At 41.2% G+C, this 26,542-nt stretch overlaps 2 long non-coding RNA genes across 3 annotated transcripts; one reads left to right on the top strand and one right to left on the bottom strand.

Moving 5' to 3' along the window:
- Positions 1 to 10,130: 10,130 nt before the first annotated feature.
- Positions 10,131 to 12,540, bottom strand: LOC136551659 (uncharacterized). Its single transcript, XR_010782649.1, has 4 exons — positions 12,359 to 12,540; positions 12,203 to 12,255; positions 11,407 to 11,478; positions 10,131 to 10,494 (listed from the first exon to the last, which is right to left on the bottom strand). It is a non-coding gene; the product is annotated as an uncharacterized lncRNA (long non-coding RNA).
- Positions 12,541 to 16,680: 4,140 nt separating this feature from the next.
- Positions 16,681 to 26,256, top strand: LOC136551660 (uncharacterized). 2 transcript variants are annotated; one of them, XR_010782651.1, is made up of 3 exons: positions 16,681 to 16,873; positions 18,005 to 18,060; positions 26,003 to 26,256. It is a non-coding gene; the product is annotated as an uncharacterized lncRNA (long non-coding RNA). The 2 variants fall into 2 exon arrangements; XR_010782650.1 differs by lacking the exon at positions 26,003 to 26,256 and adding an exon at positions 20,495 to 20,694.
- Positions 26,257 to 26,542: the final 286 nt, after the last annotated feature.

A 26,542-nucleotide genomic window follows, 5' to 3' on the forward strand; every position in this document is an offset into this window, starting at 1 on the left:
TTTGGAACTATTGCTTTCTCCTAGCAAACCCTTACTCTTTGCATCATCGGTAGTTATCCGATGTTGGGGGTCCACTGACGCGTTTTTCTCAGCAGCCTCTGACGTCAATACCTTGGTCTTTCCTTTGGCATCCAACATATTTGCTGGAAAAGGGTGTTGATCAATTTTCATCGGCTTCTGGGCCTTGGAAGTACCAAACTTAATTCTCCCAGATTCAATAGCCGATTGTAACTGTTGCCTGAATACCTTGCACTCATTTGTACTATGCGAAGTTGCATTGTGCCATTTGCAGTACAAAATCTTCTTCAACTCTTCTGCCGATGGGATCATATGATTAGGTGACAGCTTAATTTGGCCCTCTTGAAGCAGAAGATCAAATATTTTATCGGCCTTGGTGATATCAAAGGTAAACTTTTCTGGCTCTTTTTGACCAAAGGGACATGATATCGGCTTTTTATTCTTAACCCACTCAGCTAAGCCGATAACTGGTTCTTCATCAGAGTCAGAATCTCCTACTTCTTCAACAAATGATACCTTTTTACTCCAGTTCTTTTTAGGTTCAAAAACCCTAGTATCTTGATCAGAGATCCTTTGCACAAGATGACTGAGGCTTTCAAACTCCTGAGAAGCATATCTGTCTTTAAGATGTGGCAATAACCCTTGGAAAGCCAGATCGGCAAGCTGCCGATCATCCAGCACCAGGCTGTAGCACTTATTTTTTACATCTCGTAGCCTTTGTACAAAGCTCTCTACCGATTCATCATTACGCTGTCTCAATTTTACTAAATCGGTAAGCTTCTTTTCATGGATTCCAGCAAAGAAATACTTATGGAATTGTTTTTCTAGATCAACCCAAGTAATAATAGAATTTGGTGGTAATGAAATGAACCATGTAAATGCTGATCCAGACAAAGATGATGAAAATAATCGAACTCTTAATTCATCTCTGTTAGCTGCCTCTCCACATTGAATAATGAAGCGATTGACATGTTCCATTGTTGATGTATCATCTTGCCCAGAGAATTTAGTGAAATCCGGTACCTTGTACCGATTTGGGAGAGGAATTAAATCGTATGCAGGAGGGTATGGAGTCCGATAAGAATAAGTATTGACCTTGGGCTTTATCCCAAACTGGTCCTTCACAATTTCTGCTATCTTATCGGCCCAAAAAGCATCAGCCTCCTGCTGACGAACTGGTTGAATTTCTACAGGAGGTGCCTGCTGACATCCCTCCACATATCTTTGTAGCCCACGATCTCCAGCAATCGGCATATTTGCCGTTACTTGTGGTCCATTAGCCTGTTGGAAAGGATTCATCGGCTGGGCTGCCGATGCTTGATTTTGGAAACCAGCTTGCATATGACCTTGTTGAATCCCTGCAACCTGCTGATTTCGCTGAACTGTATGTTGAACAGGTAACTGTCCTGACCAATCATTATTAGAACTCATTGGTACAAAACTTACCGATGGCTGGTAATTTGCTGATATTGTTGGATAATTATAACTGGTTTGAGGCATGAACTGAACCCCAGTTTGACTCATAGCAGGGGCTTTCTGCTGCATCGGCAGTAAGCTCGCCGATGGACTTGAATTGAATGTTTGAACCATAGGCATCTGGAAACCTCCTGGAGTTGGTTGCACAGAAGTAGTTGCGGCATATTGAGGCACTTGAGCCATCGGCGAAACGGCCGATGGTATAGGCGCTCTTCCTACTGCATCAAACACTTGAGGTAATCTAGGATTGAAAGCAGATGACTCTGGAGGCATGCCATATCCCCACCAATTAGTAGGAATCTGGCTATTCTGAGACACAGGGCCTGACATAGCTGATGCCGATAGATCTGTATTAAGCTGAACTCGCCCTCCTGGTAGTACCTGATCTGATTGTATCGGTGTAGATTGAATATTAGGTGAGCCTGCCAATACTGGAGGGGAAGTAACTTCTGTACCCACAACGGCCGAAGGAGCCGATGGAGTTTTGACAGATGCCGGCTCTGGTTGATGATAGGCAGGCCCAACGTAATGTGGTGCCGCTTGTCCTTCTTTGAGAGTTCGAACCACAGCATTATGAACAGTATTGGACAGCACATTGGAATGATTAATCAAAGCATGATTTACTGCAGAATTAACCATCTCTTGAAGTTTACCAGGATTGGAGTCAAAGGTAACCTGCCGAGGCAACGGCAAATCTTGCTTCTGGATGACTTGTCCACTCTTGTTCAAGCTAAACGATCTCAGACAAAGCTGCTTGTATTCTTCTACAGCCTTTTCCATAGCCTGCCTCTATTCTTCCTTGAGATCTTCTTCTGATACTGCGATAATGTTCCCTGAATCGATCTCGGGATTGAACATATTGATTGATTGGTCCCACCGGGCGTGCCAAAAGATGTGTTGATGCAAAAGTGGATCTGCAAATACAAAGGGCTAATACCCGAATCGATATCCAAAGCGTGCCAGTCGATTTGACCTGCTAATCGACAAGGATGAAGATACGAACACTTTGGTCCTGACAACAGCGATACGCTCGGAAGTCACGGCCAAGAGGTGCTCACGCGGAACTCGAGAATCGCCGAAGATCGCACTGAAACGATGCAGCTCGCCGAATCAATGAGAACTCGTAAAAAAGGAAAAATATGCAAATTGACGAAGTCGCCGAAAAGTAAGTAGATGCAAATAGGAGTAAAAATTGGTTTTGATATTGATTGATATATCTATTACATTGCCCCTTACTCCATATTTATACCCTGATCTAAAGAGACACAACCAAACACAACTAGGACACCAATCCCATATCTAAGGAAACACGTGACTCTTACATAAATCATACCCTAACAAATATAGAAAAGGAAATCAACTCCTATCTATTTCCCTGTCCGCCTCAATTACGATGGAAATCTCACCGTCCTCCTTCCCATCGGCATACTCCCTATTTCATCGGCAGTAGTCTTCAAGTCTTCCTTCATCGGCATACTCCCTGTTTCATCGGCAGTAGTCTTCAAGCCTTCCTTCATCGGCATACTCCATGTTTCATCGGCAGTAGTCCTCAAGCCTCCCTTCATCGGCATCGACAATAACACCTCCAACCTCATCGGCAACGCCCAAGTCCAAATCAACCTTTCCATCGACCATCACCAGCTATCGGCAACCATCTTTACAAACTGGCTTTCATTGGCTATCAAAGTATTCAATAACTTTCCCCTTGCCGATTAGTCCACTCCGATTATTTTGACACGTGCAAAAAACGGTGTCAACAGGACTGCACCGACCACTCTCCGACCATTGCTCGGGGACCGCTCTCCTTGGCTACATATGATTTGTACTCACATATAGTTGAGAGGAATTTATTTTTTCTCACTTAGACCTTGCTACAAGGCTGATACCTCGCCTTCCAGCAAGCTCGGGGACTACATCGGTACGATGCACCTGCCGGTGTAGCTCGTATCGCTTGTACAACGATTGGATCCTCAACTTAACTAGGAATTCTTTTTAGACCTTGGCACCACGTGCCTACGTCACCTACTACCAGGCTCGGGGACTAAGTGGGCACACTTCACCTTGTGGTGAATGTGCTTATTTTATCGACCCCTATGCTCTGACTGTTGGCCATAACTACTACTGTACAAGGGTCACTTACATTTCTTTTCATAAATACAAGTGGGCACACTTGATCAGGAAAGAAATCTTTTTCTTTTTTCTTTAGAGCACCATGCATTCTTTGGACAACCGGAATCTTTGGCTATAATCGTGGTCTACTGCTCTCTGTGCTAACCAGAATACTGGCACATTTGCTTGGTCAATGTTTTAACCAGTTGGAGATGACATGAAGATAGACCGCATTAGCCGAAGAAGATCAAATGGTGTGTCGCAACATAATACATGGTGCTTGGGGACTAGCTGTGGGGGTATTAACCCCTATACCCTTACGGCTAGGTTTGGGCCGGCCCGGACCAAGGGGTCTGGCCCACTAGAAGATGACGCGTGGCCCAGCTGATCTGCTCGGAGTCCCACGTAAGGAATCAAGGCAGACTTTGAGATCAAGCAAGATCCTGGTCGGTTAAAATAGGAATCCTTATCTGGCCACCTATGGCAATTGTAACTGGTTGGGATTAGTTTCTAGATCTATAACCCTGCCCCCTAGACTATATAAGGCGGGTAGGGGACCCCTCTCGAAAATCATCTCATTTACATACAGCAATACAATTAGACGCAGAACGTAGGTATTACGCCTTCACGGTGGCTGAACCTAGATAAAACCTCATGTCTATTTTGCGTCACCATCTCATTCGTAGCTTGCGCACCTATCTATCGATAATCTACAACCTTGGGCATACCTCTAGGTAGACTGTCGACCATATTTCATCGACAGAGTTTGGCACTCATGAGCAAAGTGGCCTTCTTGTCCACACTCAAAGCATCTCTTTGGCTTTGATTGTTGCTGTTGAGCTTGAGCCTTCTTCTCTTTGTTTGCCATGTACCCAATGCCACTTCTATCCATCTTCATGATGGTGTTCATTAGAAGCTCACTTTGAAGATACTTGCATCTAGTGAACTTGCTCAATCCAATTTTGAGATGCTCTTTTTCCAACTTGAGCTTCTTGTTCTCTTCCTTGAGCTGATGATCAAAATTTATGAGGAACTTGGCATCATTGCCAGCCGCCCCTACATTACCATGATCACCAATGGGCGATGGATGGCTGTATAGTGCAGCAACCCGCTAGTTTGAGAGCTATATATGAATACCTATATGCTTTCATAGCCTTTGTCATGACTCTAAAGTCAATCTTCTTGCATGTATTAGAACAAACCACAAGATGAAGTGGACAACAAATGATGCACCCCGAAGCCCTGAGTGTGGGGTAACCTTTGAAGAGGTACAACAAGAGGCACTTACTAAGGAGCAGTTCAAAATGTCATACAAAATGATTTAGCGGTGATGCTTAGTCAAGACCCATTCGACGAGGAGGCTAATGAGATTGGAAGAGAGGAAGGAGGAGAAGAGGGAAGAGCAAGAGAGGCTGCTGGAGGCGAAGGAGAAGACGATGATGATGATGTTGAAGACAACGATGACGAGGATGAAGAAGAGGCATATGAAAGTCCAGAGGATCCTTTCCCACCTGAAGTCAGACGGAGGCCAACGGAGGAGGACCTGGACAAGGATTTTGACCTGAACGAGGAGGTACAGATGAAGCCTTATTTTGTAAATTTTGCTAACGCTTTGATCGTCTTATAATTACTAACATTTTGACCTCCCGAATAGGCCCCTCCTCTTGAAACTCAAAAGAGACGACGACATTGGTGATATCTCACTGGATAAGGCATAATAGAGAAAGGGCGAGGGGGGGGCAACAACCATAGAGCTAGACAATAGCGCCTCTGCTCCACAACCCAAAGCCACAAAATCGAGTGAAAAGCCAAAGAGGAAATAGGGGGATAGAAAAAAACCAATATCGAGATAAGGCACTATATGTGATAACAGAGGTCAGGCCAGTAGGGGAGATAATTGAGCTGGCAGAATGCATAGGATAATTTCGTAATGCGATCGGGGTAGCAGTAAGAGATGAGTTGAACCCAGCAGTCCCAACCTAGAAAGAGGTACCAGAGGAGACAAAAAGAACCCTATGGGAGAAAAAGCTGTTGGTCAATTTTAGATTTCTAGAGGGAACCCTTGCACGGGTAAAACATGCAGCTCTAAAGCAAATGGGAGAGTCATTTCGACGTTGGAAGTCAGACCTCAACAAGAGGTTTATCCAATAGGGGTTAACCCCCTTCCATGAGTTCGGCCACATAACTCCTAGTTAATGGGAGGACCTCGTGGCTTAGAAGACCACACCAGAGGCATTGGCCCTCAGCGCCCGTAACACCGAGCTAGCGAAGAAGAACATGCACCGCCATCGCCTAGGTCTTGATGGCTACCGTGGCAAGGAGGTGGTGTTTAGAAAGATAGAGGAAGAGGCCACCGAATTTGGGGCATACAACTTGAATGGGGTTTTGAGGCATGCAAGTAACTAGATCCTAGGAAGGAGTCTAGAAGGATCCAGCACGCTAAAGTTTGATAACCCAAAGACTGAACAGGCAGTATCGAAGATACTAAAATATGCTGAAGAGAAAGAGAAGGGCTCATTCAAGGCTTCCAGAGAGAGGGACGAGCTGAGCCTTGCCTTGGGAAACCCTGAGCACACATGCCGCATCAGGGTGTTAGGGAAAACAACGACATGGAAGTATGGATTCGAAGAGGACAAACACATGTACAAGAAACATAGCAAAGACCAAGAGACTAGTCTTGAGGTCCAAGTGAAGGCTCTAGTTATGAAGGCGCTGGAGGAGCAAGGGTTGTTTATAGAGCCACGGACAGTAATGGCTCCACCGAGAGAACTGGCATTAGTTGCCAGCCCTCCGAAAGTTCCTAGTATCTATGGGTCCACTACAGCCACAACCCCCGTCGATCTCATATGGGAACCAACTAGTTGCACCTTGGTGGTTCTCATTGGTAGGCAAAACACTATGATGGAGGTGGCAACAGGTGTGGCACATCCTCCTGGTGGCCAGCATCACAATAATAGGATCCCATCGGACTACACTAGGGTAGAGGTGCATACCATGAAGCCTGAATTCATGCAGTGGCGCATAGACCACCCAACTCCTGATGGATAGTAGTTTCTCAGAGAAGTAATGAACCAGTTCATCCTATGGCACAAACGGGACATTATATTGACTACTTGTTCACCGCCTATTGAACATGTGGAGGGAGTCCTTGAGGAGGGGGAGATACTTTCACCGTCTCATGACCACCACTTGCCTGAGATGCCATAGTCTTCCCCGCCTCCTAGCTAGCAGATGCCTGAGATGACATAGCCTTCTCCGCCTCGTAAGGAGCAAGGGACTGATGAGATGCCACAGCCTTCTCTACTGAGTAAGGAGCAAGGGCCTGATGTGGACCCGGTACATAAACAACAAGAAGGTGCTCACAAGGAGCTAGAAATTTAGAAACAGAATCCAATCACCATAAGGCTAATTTATACGTCGATAAAAGATGTAACGTTGACACACAAGTGGTATTCCCATGATCAGTTTAAGCCTGAGAACCAAGTCAAAGAAGTCCCAACATCCAATGAGGCCCTCAGTTGCATCCGGTAACTGACAAAGAGGTATCCAAATGTTGATGCCACCAAATGGTCCAAGGATTGCCTAGGAACTTATGAAAGAGGTAAGCCCTTCCTACCAAACCGGGACATCCAGCGCCTACCACTTGGAATAAAAAGGTTCCATGATTGCTACTTGCGTGTTCTCTAGATGAAAATAGAAATCATACAAGCATGCTTCCCCCCAACACATTTGGCGGCCCAAAAGGGAAAATTGTCTTTGACTTTAATGACATGCAGATAGCCTTTCACCTCAAAGAAATGGAAATGAATCTAGTTCACACATGGTGCCTATAAGTTCTTGTCCTCTTCATATGATATGATTCTAATCTTTGGATTTTGTTATAACTAACCGACGCCGTGGTTTGTAGAATGCAAGTGCACAATTCAAAATAAATGCCAAGTGTGCGAGATGGGTACTTAGACCCTCAATGCATAGCATAGACGAACTTTGCTTACGCCAAACAGTGGGCACTGGATGGCAAAGAACTAGCCGCTGGAGAGACCATTGAGGAGAAAGAGAAAATCCGGAATAAGGAAATAAGGGAGGCGTCCCTTAAGGTTGCGGCGTACATTTCCCAAGCTTTCAAACATCTCCAACACAACACCAGTATATGGCTGTCATACAACTTCGAGTAAGTTCAACTGTATACTTAAAGCTTTTAAAATACATATTGTTTTGTTCGATGCAAAAGAGCTTATCCACTTCTATGATTAAATCCATGCAGCAACCACTGGATTGCTATAGGCATCGATGTCGGGATGGGCATGGCGTGGGTCTTTGATTCAATAGATAAGGACTCAAGCACATACAAGGACTTCATAGCAATTCTCAAGACGTATACATATCGTCAATCCTCTTATATGTTTCTATATATACTTGTAGCATTCACTTTTGAATACTAACATGTTAAATTCATTCGAACAGGGCGTACAGGTTCTACGTTCAAACGCATAAAGGGAGGCATGATCCAAAAAGGAAGGAAAACCTGTTTGTCAAAACAAAATGTGCAGTAAGTGAAACTTACTTTAGTACTTCCATTACGTTGTTGTCAAAAACATTACTTACCATTTTTATATGGGAAACACACAGTGCCCCAAACAGAAGTCTAGGAGTGTACATTGTGGATATTACATATGCAGTATCATAAGTAACACCAATACCTACAGGAGACACCCCTGTAGGGTAAGTTTGATCCTCTTCACCCGTAGTATACAAATTTGGTACAAAACACACATATATGTTACAAAATACTAAACCTAAACTTGTTTTCTTGTAGTCGCAAGATGAGAAAGGTGTGAGAAATGATCCACACAAAGATGACAACCTCTTAGACCTCGTCGGCGACCTTTGCAACTACATAATGGACCAGATTGTGCACGTCAGAGGCACTTACCATGACCCATCGTCCGACTTAGATAGGAATCCTCAGTACCAACATCTTCGTGAGTGGGAAAGGCTAGGCTTAGGCCGTTGATTTGACTTGTGAATGGAATTTGATCGGACTTCTAAATGTTATCGGACTTGTGTATGTAATGTGATCGAACTTGTGAACTTGTGAATGTGATCGGACTTGTGAATGTGATGCAATGATGAATTATATGCAATATGTTGTTGGTCGATCTGAATATATATAATGGTCTCGTGGACTTGTGGATATATATATATATATGATCTGGTCAAATTTGATACTAAAAATTTCAATTTTTTTTTGGCGGGAAAAGCACTATAGGGACGGCTGTAAATCTAACCGCCCCTGCAAATGTGAATTATAGGGGCGGGTGATGTTACAGCCGCCCCTACAAATCTATTTGTAGGGGAACTGCCCCTACAAACCGGCCATTTGTAGCAACGGTTTGGTAGGGGTAACTAGCCAAACCACCCCTACAAATCTTTACCGTCGTAGTGTCCATTGCTTCTGTGGGCAAAGAGTGGAGCCAATAAGGAGGGCGGCAGGTGACATGGCACCCATAACAACACAATAATATATTTTTATAATAATTTATATTTATATTAAAAATATATAATAAAAAGTATTGTCATATATATATTATTTATTCATGTTTAGTAGGCAACAAAATTATACAAAACACTAGTTGAATACCCCGCGCGTTGCTGCGGGACTATTTCGGGTCATTTGGGACTGATGCTAGCAACACATAAGATACATCATTGTTGTAGCTTCAAAGTGAATGGCTAACGTGTAAAGAAGGGTTAAGAGTTGAACTGAATTTGATGAGTATAGTTAGCTGCACTTTTGCCACTTCAAAACCTTAGGCCACGAGTACTGGTCGTAGATTTCTGAACGTATATACATAGATGACATATGTGTGGATGTCAATGATAACTAAATCGAGCTATATAGTTCTTTTCATATTCTCGGTCTCCAAAGGCTGCACTAAAAATTCCATTTCCTCTTAACACAAAGTAAGCTACATTCCTTAAAAATGTTGGATTAACCTCTGTTCAGCTATCCCTTTAACTGATAAACTGAGGCCTACAATACCACGACATAATCTGATCTAAAGAATTCGAGCTGACCTAAGAAAGACACTACATATATCACATTACTTGCGATCTTGCAGGAACTGTGATTGCCTGGTTAGGTTATCGAGATAAAGAAGAGTGGCACGTCAGAACATAGTATGTGAGTGAAAGAAAATGATGTCATGATGAGAAAATAAAATAAGAAATCCACATGGTATCATCATACATACCCATAATCTATGACAACCACATATCTGTGTACAGCTACCACGGCTGGACATGTTCTATCAACAAAAGTATATGACAATTGCAGCAGAGTTAGCAAGCTAACAGATGATGAAGCAAAAGATATATGAAATAAATATATTATATGTAAAATGGGTCATGATAGACCAAGCAAGTTCTCAGTACTGACGGGGCGTATGAGTAGCAAAATGACAATTAAAGGCCTTTGCATGGTTGCTCTGCGACGAACCCCACCAGATGTAGTTGCCAAAGGTAAAATTGGCTCACTGTTTTTCGGAGAGCAAATAGAATCGTCTCCTGAACTGGAGACTGCCGCATGATTAGTGACTGAACTTGAGGTCACAGCCAATTTTAAGGATAAAATTGAATGCATAATCTTATATGCGCCCAGAGATCAGTCACATACATAAGCCGACAAATTACAAAAATACCATCACAGGTGTTTATTACATCGCGAATAATATCCATTACATAGTCTTTTCATAAGCATAGCGGAAAAATAAAGATAACTCTAGTGGTAGCTCCATATCATATGGACGTCAACTGGTTGACCACAAGTCTAGTAATCCTTAGGAAAATCATCATAACCACCGTCATCTGTTACCCATCTTGGATTTTTATCTAAGTAATAAAAATAACAAGCGTAAGTACATCTCGTACTCAACAAGAATAACATAGGGTTATGAAGCTCAAAAGGATCGACATGGTTTGACTGTGATTAGCATTTTTAATAAGTCACAGTTTTAACATTAGAGTAGCAACAAGTTACGCTTAAGCCCCAATTAAACCACATGATCAGATAAAGCAACATTTTATCTCATCAATTATCAACAACGTAAAGAGTTCCATTATTCTGTGAGTTTTTCGGGTCACTCGTGTCCGTGAGCACGGCTGTTATAATAATTTTTAACACTCTACAGAGGTTGTTGCCCATATGCCTAGGTTAATTACTCCCAAAATGTGAGCAAGCAGGGTACACTATGAAGTCTTTCAAAGGTTTGTAAGTTAGGGCCGCTAGGTTTTCAGTTGGCAAGCAGATGTAGAGCTTCCCTTCTCGATGGCAAATTCCACATAGGTTATACACATAAGGATAGAGGCCACACTATACTCGACTCATCAAGCCCCTTTTACGCCATAAATGTAACCTCTAACAAACTAGAAAAAAATGTCCTTCTATTGAACTAAAACTAGAGCCATGTAGTCCTCACGGTTGTACGATAAATTCCAGCTTTTGCCGACAGATAAGTCCTTAGGAAGGACAAGAGCATCATGTAAAAAGCTAGATAGCTCTCATCCTATATTCAAGTTGCTATAAAGCAAGTTTTATCCTTTGTTGCATCATATTTCAGATCATGTATAGTTAAATTGAGCGCTAGCAAACTACCCATATGCAAATAAACTGATAGGTGACAAGGTTTCAAGATAACAAAGTGCTAGGTCAATCCTTCGGGTTACAGTATTAGACACAAGCAACATGAATTATAATGATTATAAGATGTATAGGCAACAAGGAGGGTCCCATGCTATACTTGCCTTGCTCAACGAATTCCTGCTGGTCCTGGTCGCCAACAAAGTACTCCTAGTCACCAACGTAGTGCTCACCGTCTATACTCGATCAACACAGCAACATACAAGCATCCAGAGATAATCATGCAAAGCAGACAAAGGCTATAGATTAGAACAGTACACCAACAGTAGAAAAAGATGTTGAAAAACTTTTAGATCTAATCTACGCGTTACTACGATCACATAGACGCAAATTGCACTCAAATCGGATTAAAAAAAAGAAGTTACGAATTAAACAAGATTTCATGTGGACAATCTAATAAATTTAATCCAAATACTAAACCATGATTTTTTTAAGTGAAAAACATGATTAACAGGGGTATAAACATGTAGATTACTTAATTACGAGCCTAACGCAACTTGAATAGGTAAATTTGGATCTAAAACGGATAAGGTATGATGAAATTGGGATCTGGATGGCAATTCTCTAAATAAACCGAACTAGATTACGCTTTTCAAATAAGAAAACGTATTTCCAAAAGGCGCTTAAGGATTGCGGGCTGAATTACGAAAAAGCCGACGGGCTCTTAAGCAAAATATCCACAGCGAAGGGGTAAGGTTCTGGTGCGTTGGATCTAGCATGGATGGCTGAGATTAGATCAGGGGAGGAAGAGAGGGGGTGGCCAGCAGGAACAGTGGCAAAGCGGCGGCGCCATGGCCGATTTACGCTAGAACTTCGCCGGAGTTCGGTGAATCGGTGATTCCGGTGGCCGTAGGCCATGCGGGCGGTACAGAAAGATAGAGGAGGTGACGGGGATCTCACCTCAGTCGAAATCGAAGGTGGAGGTGGAACGAGGACGGCGGACGGCGGAGCTCCTGCACGTCGGTAGCAGCGGGTGAGCGTCCGGGAGCGAAACGAAACAAAAGAAAAGCCTTTACGGCCTCCTTATGGCTCGATGAAGCTCGACGGAAGGCTTACGTCGACGGCGAAGCGAAGAAGCAGCAGGGCGAGCTCGGCGGCGGCGAAGCTAGGGTTTTGGGCGGCTGCGGCTCTGGTGAAGGCGACGTAGCGCTCTAGGGTTGAGTAGGGGGCGGCTGCGGGGTCTGGGCTACCCTTTTATAGGGGTGCGACGTGGGAGATAAGTCACATCCTCGCGAGGATCTTGGGAGGGCGGCAGATATTTATCTCGATGCCTATCCTGTTGAAGACGGCGCGAGGAAGGGGACGCCGCTGACAGTGGGCCTGGGATGTCGGCCTGTCGTCAGCGAGCTAGGGAGAGGGGAGCGGCGCTTCCGCGCGGGCCTGTGGCTCGGTTGGGCCGGCTTGCCACTGGCCTACGGGAGAGAGCGGAGCGGGGCTGAGGGAGGGAAACAGAGGCAGGCCGCTGGGCCAGGATGGGGCACTAGGCCGCGGGGGAGAGCAGGGGCGTGGGCTGCGGCCTTGGCCAACAGGCCGAAAGCCAAGACAGGGAGGGAGAGATGGCCTTTGCCTTTTCCTTTGTTTTCAGAACTTTTCCAAAGAAGTTTTCAAAAGGATTTTGAATTCCTTTTTCATATTTGACCAAATCCACACAATACAATAAAACATATGCAGCAGCATGGATGCATCAACATGTTCATATCTTTATAGTTGCTTTTAATTTGATAAAAATTATTAATTTTCTATATTTGTATGCTCACAATAATGCATAAATAAATCATTTTAGGCTATTTTCAAAGAGTGCAAATTTTAAGGTGTTACAGTGCGGCTCCTGAGTTTATATGTGTGGAGGATCGAATATATAAGCTTATATGAGTGTAGTAGTGTAGTATATGAATAGAAAATGGAAGGTAAAGTGGAACCATCGTCAGAGCTAATTGTTCGTGTTTGCCAGTGGGGATGATTCCACGTTACCTTAGGTAGGCCTGCTTTGCGTTTGCTAGTGGGTAACTTGTTACCATTTCCTAATGGGGATGATTCCACATTAACTCAGCAAATGGATGCGTAACTCAGAATTACTTCTCACGGATGGAAAGGACGAACATAATAGAAGTGGCTGTATAATCCGACGGACAGAGTTTTGCTCATGATGTGGCTTAACGTGAGAGCAGAGAAATAAATATTAATGGCTTTTAATGGGTTCCATCAATATAAGTTATATAGATATAGATATAGATATAGATATAAATATAGATACATAGATAGTTAGAATAATTTATTTTGATTCATCAAACTTGTTTGCCTATCATATTCATACACATTTAATGAAATTTTTGGATTTACTAAATACATATTTACGTTCCATTATATTTATATGTTACTGAATGTGTACTTAACTATAATAATAATTTGGTGGTGATAATACTTTATTATTATCAAGCTTATTAAGCGGTACTATTATTATATGTCAACTAACTTTTTATTATAAATCATAGTACACAGACGTAAACGCTCACACACATGCATGTATACTCACCTATACGATTAAACACACATGCTATGTCACTATGAGCACCTCTGAAATACTAAACTTATATTTCAAGATTCATGAGCCACCACATGTGTGTCACTGTTGACAGACACGATCATCTAACACAAGAAGAATAGCATTAATACATCATCAAATACTCGAATAAATACAAGAAAATATGAGCAGCGATGACTAACTGGATGATCAGGTTCCACTACAAAAACCTAAACACATGAGCTATGCTCAGTTCGTATATATTGAATCTTGTTGACCGGCCCGCTCTATGTATAATTCGTAACTTCACCTTTGCTCCAACGGCCTAGAATTTGGCTAGAACTCCCGTGCATCATAGTTGGAAAACATGTGCCATGTATGGATTAAGAATTTGACGTCACTTTCATGGCACCACTCTCCAACATGGCATCCAAACCAGCGAGCCCTGATTTCATCTCAAACGAGACGGTGAACCTAGCCCTTGCTGCCGCCTTCTTCAACGATCAGGCTTCCTGCTTTAGGAGAGGGTTGGATTCTTATTAGCTAAGCAATAGGGTAACCTGTTTGGATTATAATTTGTTTACCAATTTTTTATTAGTTTAGTAATTACTTTATCTATCCTACAAGCTAAACCAACAAATCACTATGTGCATAAAAAAAACCACTAGACCTGCGTTGTCCTGTAGATAATTTTCCCTAATATACTGGCAAAAGGGGAAAAGAAGGCTAAATGCGGGTACTCCTAAAATATCAGGATCACCAGAACCAAAAATCAAACCATATATATAACCCATCTTTATGAGATCTGATCTGATGAACCGGATACAAATGCGAATGGAAAAGAATCAGTGTTGGCAAAGGCTATGACCGACCCTGCACCGTCACAATCTTTGATTGGCACTATTGGTTGGGTATCCACCCTTTTGCCTACTTCTAGGGAGTAGTTACTCCCATGTATATATATCTTTAGATTTTAAGGTATATAGCCCGACAAAGTGTATGTTGACGAAGTATATGGTCATACTAGACTATCTATGATAGTATATATGTCAAATATGCAAGTATACATTGAGTATATGGTTATACTTATTTTGTATACTACTGTCATAGTATTATAATAACATATTGAAAAATATGGGTTCTTTTGAAAAAATTTCACGTAGTATGATTTGGAGTATCATAAAATGAGTATATAAACATACTCAAATTGATATATGAGTATGCACACATACACAATGTGATTTATTGATTATGGGAGTAACTACTCCCGGGAGTATATAAAATGCACCCAGGAGTAACTACTTTCTGGGAGTAGGAAATAATTTCCATATATATATATATATATATATATATATATATATATATATATATATATATATATATATATATATATATATATATATGTCAATACATATTTACGATTTACGATAGTTGGGTTACTATAACACATGAGGATATTTACCATAACGTTATAGTAAACTACTTAGTAAGGAGTTACTATAATCTCATAAATATTAACATAGTAATTATCATAACTCAAAGTGGCTACAGAATAAGTTATTTTGTAGCCGGCTACATGATAGTAGTTCTCTCTCTCTCTCTCTCTCTCTCTATATATATATATATATATATATATATATATATATATATATATATATATATATATATATATATATATATATATATATATATATATATATATATATATATATATTTGTGTACTTCAATGACCGTCTCCATTTCTTTATAAAAAGCTAGGTACTTCCATAACTATCTCTCTTACAAATTATACACTAATTGAGGTGGTGTTTGTTTTCTGCAGATGAAGACTCAAAATCTCACTGAAGGGAGTCTTGCGAAGACTTGAGACATCTTGAGTTATTATAGTCATTAGATTCTTAGATGATCACGGTCAGCTCCGGTCAGAACCTTCCTTGAAGTGCTCCTGCCGTTTTGTAGCCATGGCAGTGCAGCCTTTGTTCATGTTTGTCAGTTTGTGCGATTTGCAGTTGCTCTGTGCTAGGGAAATTAGGCAAAATTCCTGCTGTCTTACCGAAGTAACACTGATGGGCAAACAAATTGATAATATTTTTGCTGTACTCCAAAAATATTGTGGAAATGCAAACGAAATTTCTCTAATTACCTGTTTAAGTGTATGGTTACAAACAAAATGATAATATTTTTGGGTCGGCCTCACAGTATCCATTGGGCAACGAGGCCGAAGGTTTTTTTCGATTTGGGTCGGCCCATGGCCTTGCAAATGAGCGTTGACGCCACGGGGCCAGGGCTGGGCTGACCCATTCCCATCCTGATTTAGAAACAAGGTTGGAAAATTACAAAAAGTTTCAAAATCAGTTTGGGCCAAAACTTTCCTGAAATCTAACTTAAAATCCCCTTCCTTTAATCTTTTTCCCTATTCAGTTTTCAGCCCATCACCTCCCTCCTTCCGGGCCGATTTTCCGGCCAGTCCATCTCCTAGTCCGGCCCAGTCCCTCTCTCTCGCGCGCACCCATCTCCTTTCCTCTTAGGCTGGCCCTCTCTCCCGAGCCCCCATTTCTCTTGGGCCGCAGCCCATCTCCACCAGTAGGCCGGCAGCACCGCGCCTCCCTCCGCCCTCTCTCTGCCGGATGGGCCCCGCCTCTCCTCCTCTCTCCCTCGCTGACCACCCAGACCCACTCGTCATGGTCATCCCCCACCTCCGGCTCACCCCTCTGCCAACGCCGGGCGCCGTGCGACCGAGCTCGCCCCCTCCCCGTGCGGACCGAGCCGCGTCCCCAGCACCACCGAGTCCCCCGCGCTCACCAGGATCAGCGCAGTCCCTTCGTCGATCCGCTCCCACCGAGGCCCGGCCGCCAATGTCGACGTGCGGACCGAGCTCCCCTATAAAGGCCGTACTCGGGCACCTTCTCTGCACGCCGCAGCCACCCCGCCCATCCCCGTATCCTCTCGCCTGCTCCAACGCCGCGAATCACCGCCATGGCCGCCGCCGCCGATCTCCTCCCCTGCCGCGTCCGCGCCGACGTGAGCCACCGCGCGGGCTTAGCGACAAGGTGAGGAAACCCCTGGCACCGGTCTCGACCTCTGTCTCGCTCTCTTTCGTACGCTCGAGCTCGCTGATGTTCGTCGCCGCCACCAGAGCCGCCCAGCCGCGCCTAGCGCCGTCTCTAGCCAGCTGCCGTCGCCTTGAAGTCCCTAGTCGAGTTCGCGATGGCGAGACCTCTCTCCCTGTGCCACACGCGAGCCCAGTAGAGCCCCCTAGCGCCTGCGCCGCCGTTTTCCGGTGATGCGCCGCCGTGCCTTGCGCCCCACCGCCGCGAGCAGCAGCGCAGACCGCCGGCGCCCCTGATCCACCCCGCGGGAGCCGTTCTCGGCCGTCCGATCTGCAGGCGACCGCCCAGATCGCGCCTCAGACCTGGTCAACCGGCCAAGTCAGCCAGGCTGACCTGGCTCCCACGTTGGCGCCACGCAAGCGGTGACCGAGTCAACCAAATCAACACCCGGTCAGCCCTAGCGCTTTTGCAGAAAACTCCCTGAAGGTTTCTGTAATAAACCCGCAGTCCAGAGGCAGTAGGAAGTAATTATAAATAGACCCCTAGATTTTCTGTTTTAGCCCCTGAGCTTTAAGATAATAGTGCCGGACATCCTGACCTTTTTAAAAATACGGTTTTAATTGTTTTAAATCGAAAATAGTTCTGAAAATTCACAGTTTTACCACTAAACACCGTTTTAGTAATATCTTGTGCGTTTTAGCTCCGTTTTAGCCCGTTCTTGTTGCGATGCGTTCGTGCCAACGTAAGCTATGAGTTAACATCTATATTTACCATGTCTCATGCTTTTCAATTTCAACATAAATGTTAATTTGACTAATGTTTATTCAATGCCTTTTTAAATTAAAAACAATTAGGTTTACACATCGGCCTTTCATAAATCAATGTTAATATGATTAATATCAACCTTAATACCTTTTTAATTATAACCTGCTTAGTTCAACCTCGAATCATAAATGCTTTCGTTTAGCTTTTGTCTCATGTTTTTCGCATATTGTTAAATATTAATTTGATCAACATACTTGTAACTAGTTTTATAATTAAAATCAATATAGGTTTTATACTTTGGTATTTTATTCATAAATGTTAACATGATTAATTGCTAACATAAATGTGTTTTCCAAATCAATATAGGACTATTCTGGAGAAGGCTACTCAGCATGCTCAACAAAAAGATGACACTTCTAAAGGTACTAATTCCTCCTCTAATCAGTTTCTTGTATTACATAATCTAGATAATGAATATTTTCATGATGTGACTGATAAGCTAAAAAGGGCAGATCCAGTGCCAGAGGCTCCCACATGAGTGAGGTCTGGGGAAGGAAAAAACCGAGGTAAGCCTTTCCCCCGCAAAATCTACGGAGAGGCTGCTTCGAACCCATGACCTGGTGACTCAGTGAGACAGCTCTCACCTAGATTTGACCATTGAAAACATTGATACCCAAATAGAAACTTTTAGAGCTGAGGAAAAGGTTAGGGCTGCTCTGGCAGAAGCTAACTATAGGGAGTATTTAGAGAGAATCAATAAGAAAACTGCTTCTCAAGGAGAGGAGTTAAAGGATTATTCTCTAGAAGTGTTAGTACACAACAATTGGGGGTTGTGGATAACTCAGCTAAGGAAGCTGATGATAAGAATTCCCAACATATTGTTAAGGCTCCAACTAGAGGAAGGGGAAGGCCAAAGAAGAAATCGGAAGGATAGTAGAAGAAGACAGGTCAGGGAGTTTATTGAACAACATAATTAGGAGTGGTGGGGCTACAAGAAACTATTAAAGATACCTTTTCTGATAGAGAGTTAAGGGATTTGGCAGGCAACAGAGAGTTCACTTGGAAATGGCTACCAGCCCAAGGTAGGTCTGGTGGTATCTTAATGGGTGTAGATCAGTCCTTTTTGGAATTGGAAGATGTCTGCATTCTTAGCTATTGTATCTCTATGACCATTAGTGTCACACCCCAAAATTTTTAATTTTGGGTTGTGCATAGAAAACACTAATTAAAATAAATGTTTTGATATTTAGATAAAATTTACCAATCTTAGTTTGAACTAGCGTAAATTTAGTTATAGGAAAAATGTGAATTTTCAAACTTTTCCAAATTAATTTGACGGGCTATTGCTTGATGTGATGCTTGGTTGTTGATTTATTTCATGTTGTGAGAAAAGATTTTAAAAATACGTTTAGTAAGTCGATCTTCTTTCTCCAGCAATTCTTAGTCTTTCTCACCGATCAAATTCCTTGTTTTCCAACTTAATATTTGCTTCAGAAGTATCCTAAAATCTTTTCCATGAAATCCAAATCACTCCTTCCTGCTCACTATTCATCAACCTATCTCCATGGATACCTCAGGAATTTCTTTGGCTTTTTTCGGAACTTGTTTCCACTTGTTTGTGAGCATAATCTAATTTTTAAATGCTCCAAAATATCTTTTCATGAGCTCCAAATACTTTATTTGGGTTCGTCTTGTTCTAAAATATCTCTGAGAATTTTCCCTGAATTTTCGAAGCCTTCGGAGTATTTTTCGTGGCTTAAAATTTAATTCTGGACTTTTCTAGAATTATTTTATCCATGAAATTAATTAATTCCAAAAATAATAAAATATCTCAGATTTCCTCATGCCCAAAGGCCCATGTCTTTATTTACTAATGGGCTTTAATAATTAATTAGGCCTATTAGTAAAGGTGGAGGGTGCAACATCAATTAGTACCATATTGCTAGTTGATGTAGATGTGGGAGTTCTCCGCCCTATATATATGTACCAACCCCTTGGACTAAGCACACCAAAACTACCGTATGAGGAGCCCCTAGTTTGGGAAATCCTTCATGTAGTAAATTGATATTTCAACTCTCCTTGTCATGCCATCATCGGCCAACTCCGGCGAGCTTTTCCGGGCCATCTTCGTCCTCGTCTCCGGATCCAGGAAAAAGATGAGGTGAGTTACAAGTTCGCCATGAGTTAATTACAGTTCTGCCATCGATCTTTTAATCCCCGCCGTTTCTTCATTTTAAGTCCGATTCGAGTCGTTCCGGTTGCGTTGGTTTCGTAACGTCGAGCTCTACGCAGTGGTACTGATGTTTTTCATGTTACTTGTTTTTCCATATATAGTTATATATTAATTTGATTAATGTTAGTGTAATTGGTTTTATAATAATTAAAAGAAACATAGGACAGTAACGATCATTTATGAGTAATTGTTAATTTGATTACTAGCAATATAAATATGTTTTAAACTCTATTTGGTTAGTTTAAGCACTTTCTTATATACAAAAATTCGAATTAGATGCTCACATGCTTTCCTCTTTATATGCTATTAAAAGTTTGAATGGAATAAATAATACACACATGTTTAGAATTAAAATATGAATAGTTTAGCTTGTTTTATAATTCTATATATAATTTGACTAATCTGAATTAATTTGTTCCACCTATTTTCCCTTAATTAAAATATAAATCAAGCTTGTAGGTTTCTCTTTAATAATATAAAGCTCCCGGTAGTCGTTTCCAGAGCAGCTCGTAGTCATAGTAACAAGTTCTCGTTTAGTATGATGTTTTCTCTTATGTGATGTGTTGTCTTAGTCTACTTTGTTTCTTGTATGTTTGCCTATGTGTGGTGCTTGCTACGAGTAGAACAAGAATCGTCTGTGAGCGCTGAAGACCAGAAGTTGCCGAATGGAAGATAGAGTGAAGCTTCTTGAAGCAAGATGCTTTGGGTGTAAAGCAAGTTTAAGGCAAGTATAGCTAGGGATCTTCCTTGTTGTCCTATTCATGATGCTCACTAAAATACATATGCATGTGTCTTTCTTGCTACCTATGGTAGGATTTCCTAGATTTTGAATACTCAATTACCTTGTTACCCTGGGAGGTTTGCATTAGGTAGTTCTATTGCTAGTGCAACAATCATGATCTTGAAACTTGATTAATGAATATGCTATAAACATAAACAAGATGACTTTTTAGCAACAGAAGGACTTGTCTTGTAACTGATTATCCAGGATTAACGTATAGCTGTGAGGGCTATATGACTCTAGCTCTAGTTGCTTGAGAAATCCCTTTTCTAGCTGGTTAGAGGTCTACGAGTTAGGGCATAGGACAGCCTCTGTCCTGTTGAGCCTAGCTTTGGAAGCGGCCTTTTACTTTATTTCTGAAGGGGGTTTCCTATATCTGATGACCCTGTGGCCTTGGCCGGTTAGACGAGCTCTTAGGTGGCTTTATATATTTCTGGTGTTTTGGACCTTGCAAACCCATACATTTGGAAATTATGACTCACTAGTGAAAGTGTACACCTCTGCGTAGAGTTAACAATCTGGTATACTAGCCGTGCTCACTGGATACGAGCGACCTTGGAACACTTACATTAAGGGATAATGACTTTTACTTGTTAAGATGATCATTTATGTTAATTGTTTAAGATATTGATTATTCATGTTCATTGATCATGTGTTATGGGATTATTGCTACCTTGATGTTAATGAATGCTAAACTTGAAGATTACTTAAATGCTAACCGCAGTAAACCAGCGTCAGCTTTTTGAGCCTCATAAACCCCTGGCTATATTTGTTGAGTTCAACATGGACTCACTCTTGCAATTTCCCCCACACCTCAGGACGAAGTTCAGATTGCTAGTTTTCAAAGGAGTTAGGCTTGTGATCAACCTAGTCAGTTTGGATCCAGTGGAGTGGAGTCTACACCCGAGATCGGAGTTGTTTATCCATTGATTGTTCCTAAGGTTATATCTTTTATACTATGTACATTATGTTATTAAGCATTGTTATTTGATAACACCCCTCATTTGTAGCTATATGTGAGATTTGTTTCTAAAGACTCACATATGGTGTGCGTCAGGTTTTGTCCTTAAAACCGGGTGTGACAGAGTGGTATCAGAGCAATATTGACTGTAGGACGCAAGCCTAGTTAGCACCGGTCGATTTGCAAAGCTTATTTTGCTATCAAACTATTTTTCTAGCTCCTTGATCATTGATTTGCTATTTCTCATCCTTGTCTTATTGTCTCCTCCTTGATAGCTTCCTTTGAGCTATTAACTTCTTAACTCTTTGAACTTTTATTTATGTTGTTTTGCTAAAAGTTTTTGACCCTGCCTTGTTCAAATCTCGATGGCCTTTCATCATCTATCTACCCTTTAGGATGCCCACCATAATTGAAGAAGTACGAGTAGTCTCGGTGATGTGCTGCGTGTTTGTTTTGCTTGTTGTGTTGTTTGTGAGTCGTCTCTCTTTTTGAGTCCCGAAGAAGGCCCTGAAGATGAAGTTTCAAAGCTTTGCAAGGTCTTGTTAAGTGGGGTAGCGTCTCCTGCCAACAACAACAAGTTCTGAGTATCTCAAGTGATAAGGCATGAATAATTGAAGATTAAACTTTATCTTTCTTGACATCTTTTGGCTATCCTCAATCTATGTCATATATCACACCAATCTCAGATCAATAGAGCATGAAGACTCGAAGGTTAGTCTTATCTATCTCTCTAGTCCTTAAATCTTGTCTCTAATGTATCCTGTCTTCCAGGAGCAGTTTGTCTTTCTCAGCTTATATCTCTGTTTTTGGGAGCCCAAAAATCATGGAAAAATTCTGGACAATAGTAGACTTTAATATCTTTCTCTGGCCGCAAGAATCACTCTCATAGCTATTATATATTTGGAGTTATGAAAATCACAAGATGATGCATCTGTGCTGTCAGAAATCTGGAGCAGTCTGTGGTATCCTGGTCATAACGCGATTTTGGTTCTTGCAAAGTATATGAAATTTTTCTGGGAATAACTAGACTTCCGTATCTTTCATATGCCTCTGGAATCACTATCATAGCTGTTTTCTTTTGGGAGATATAATCATCTCAATTGGAAGTTTCTGCGCAGTCTGAATCCTGGAACAGTTTCTGTTGTGCACTGTTTTCGACCAAGTTAACTACAGAATCTGGAAAAGTGTTCTATAAGAAATCTGTATAGGACTTGATAAGCTTTCCAACGGTGTAAAGTATGACATTATTGGATTTTTAGAACAGGAGTTATAGCTGTTTTTTTCTGGACTGCCGTTTTTCATCTCGCGAGAAAATTTCAGATTACTTGATTTTACCCCGACACAGAAGTTCTCTGGAGTGACAGGAGGACATGGTGATAATTATCTCACTTAGAAAAAGATGCAAGCTAACCTTTGGTGCGCCTAGTTGATCTTTTCTTAAGGAGGGTAGCTAAGATAAAGAAGTTAAAAGACAAAGGTTTCATGCATTCAAGCATTTTCACTTGGAGCTCGGGTATTCATGAGGATTGGTCTTTACTTTGAGCTATCATCCTTTTGGTGTTCAGGCTTGAACTCAATAACTATCTCTATCCATCTTGTTATCGCTTGTGTATCCCCGATCCTTGTTCTTACATCTCATAAATCGCCAATCAAAGGAGTGTGGAGGCATGAAGATCCGTACTATCTTTCTCTCTAGTCTCTTCGAATCTCGGGACGAGATTCCTGTTAAGTGGGGTAGAATTAGTCACACCCCAAAATTTCTAATTTTGGGTTGTGCATAGAAAACACTAATTAAAATAAATGTTTTGATATTTGGATAAAATTTACCAATCTTAGTTTGAACTAGCAGTAAATTTAGTTATAGGAAAAATGTGAATTTTCAAACTTTTCCAAATTAATTTGATGGGCTATTGCTTGATGTGATGCTTGGTTGTTGATTTATTTCATGTTGTGAGAAAAGATTTTAAAAATGCATTTAGTAAGTCGATCTTCTTTCTCCAGCAATTCTTAGTCTTTCTCACCGATCAAATTCCTTGTTTTCCAACTTAATATTTGCTTGAGAAGTATCCTAAAATCTTTTCCATGAAATCCAAATCACTCCTTCCTACTCACTATTCATCAACCTATCTCCATGGATACCTCAGGAATTTCTTCGGCTTTTTTCGGAACTTGTTCCCACTTGTTTGTGAGCATAATCTAATTTTTAAATGCTCCAAAATATCTTTTCATGAGCTCCAAATACTTTATTTGGGTTCGTCTTGTTCTAAAATATCTCTGAGAATGTTCCCTGAATTTTCGAAGCCTTCGGAGTATTTTTCGTGGCTTAAAATTTAATTCTGGACTTTTCTAGAATTATTTTATCCATGAAATTAATTAATTCTGAAAATAATAAAATATCTCAGATTTCCTCATGCCCAAAGGCCCATGTCTTTATTTACTAATGGGCTTTAATAATTAATTAGGCCTATTAGTAAAGGTGGAGGGTGCAACATCAATTAGTACCATATTGATGTAGATGTGGGAGTTCTCCGCCCTATATATATGTATCAACCCCTTGGACTAAGCACACCAAAACTACCGTATAAGGAGCCCCTAGTTTAGGAAATCCTTCATGTAGTAAATTGATATTTCAACTCTCCTTGTCATGCCATCATCGGCCAACTCCGGCGAGCTTTTTTGGCCATCTTCGTCCTCGTCTCCGGATCCAGGAAAAAGATGAGGTGAGTTACAAGTTCGCCATGAGTTAATTACAGTTCTGCCATCGATCTTTTAATCCCCGCCGTTTCTTCGTTTTAAGTCCAATTCGAGTCGTTCCGGTTGCGTTGGTTTCGTAACTGTCGAGCTCTACGCAGTGGTACTGATGTTTTTCATGTTACTTGTTTTTCCATATATAATTATATATTAATTTGATTAATGTTAGTGTAATTGGTTTTATAATAATTAAAAGAAACGTAGGACAGTAACGATCATTTATGAGTATTGTTAATTTGATTACTAGCAATATAAATATGTTTTAAACTCTATTTGGTTAGTTTAAGCACTTTCTTATATACAAAAATTCGAATTAGATGCTCACATGCTTTCCTCTTTATATGCTATTAAAAGTTTGAATGGAATAAATAATACACACATGTTTAGAATTAAAATATGAATAGTTTAGCTTGTTTTATAATTCTATATATAATTTGACTAATCTGAATTAATTTATTCCACCTGTTTTTCCCTTAATTAAAATATAAATCAAGCTTGTAGGTTTCTCTTTAATAATATAAAGCTCCCGGTAGTCATTTCCAGAGCGCTCGCGGTCGTAGTAACGAGTTCTCGTTTAGTATGATGTTTTCTCTTGTGTGGTGTGTTGTCTTAGTCTACTTTGTTTCTTGTATGTTTGCCTATGTGTGGTGCTTGCTACGAGTAGAACAAGAATCGTCTAGTGAGCGCTGAAGACCAGAAGTTGCCGAATGGAAGATAGAGTGAAGCTTCTTGAAGCAAGATGCTTTGGGTGTAAAGCAAGTTTAAGGCAAGTATAGCTAGGGATCTTCCTTGTTGTCCTATTCATGATGCTCACTAAAATACATATGCATGTGTCTTTCTTGCTACCTATGGTAGGATTTCCTAGATTTTGAATACTCAATTACCTTGTTACCCTAGGAGGTTTGCATTGGGTAGTTCTATTGCTAGTGCAACAATCATGATCTTGAAACTTGATTAATGAATATGCTATAAACATAAACAAGATGACTTTTTAGCAACAGAAGGACTTGTCTTATAACTGATTATCCGGGATTAACGTACAGCTGTGAGGGCTATATGGCTCTAGCTCTAGTTGCTTGAGAAACCCTTTTCTAGCTGGTTAGAGGTCTGCGAGTTGGGTATAGGACAGCCTCTGTCCTGTTGAGCCTAGCTTTGGAAGCGGCCTTTTACTTTATTTTTGGAAGGGGGGTTCCTATGTCTAATGACCCTACGGCCCTGGCTGGTTAGACGAGCTCTTAGGTGGCTTTATATGATTTCGGTGTTTTGGACCTTGTAAACCCATACATTTGGAAATCATGACTCACAGTGAAAGTGTACACCTCTGCGCAGAGTTAACAATCTGGTATACTAGCCGTGCTCACGGATACGAGCGACCTTGGAACACTTACATTAAGGGATAATGACTTTTACTTGTTAAGATGACCATTTATGTTAATTGTTTAAGATATTGATTATTCATGTTCACTGATCATGTGTTATGGGATTATTGCTACCTTGATGTTAATGAATGCTAAACTTGAAGATTACTTAAATGCTAACCGCAGTAAACCAGCGTCAGCTTTTTGAGCCTCATAAACCCCTGGCTATATTTGTTGAGTTCGACATGGACTCACTCTTGCAATTTCCCCCACACCTCAGGACGAAGTTCAGATTGCTAGTTTTCAAAGGAGTTAGGCTTATGATCAACTAGTCAGTTTGGATCCAGTGGAGTGGAGTCTACACCCGGACATCGGAGTTGTTTATCTGTTGATTGTTCCTAAGGTTATATCTTTTATACTATGTACATTATGTTATTAAGCATTGTTATTTGATAACACCCCTCATTTGTAGCTATATGTGAGATTTGTTTCTAAAGACTCACATATGGTGTGCAGTCAGGTTTTGTCCTTAAAACCGGGTGTGACAATTAGAGACAGGAGATCTAATTTTAGATGGATGATGGTGACTGTGTATGGTCCAGTTAACCATGACTTTTCTAATGATTTCCTAGCAGAGATTGGGAATATTTGTGAACAGGCTGTGCTACCTATCATTATTGGGGGAAATTTTAATTTGATTAGAGAAGAAGCTGACAAAAATAGTGGGAACTACAATTACCAACTTATGGATGCCTTTAACAATTTCATTGGTGATCACCAGCTAAGGGAGCTGAAAAGATCAGGCCAAAAGTTTACTTGG

This window comes from Miscanthus floridulus, chromosome 4, assembly GCF_019320115.1.
Source record: "Miscanthus floridulus cultivar M001 chromosome 4, ASM1932011v1, whole genome shotgun sequence".
Classification (NCBI taxonomy): domain Eukaryota; kingdom Viridiplantae; phylum Streptophyta; class Magnoliopsida; order Poales; family Poaceae; genus Miscanthus; species Miscanthus floridulus.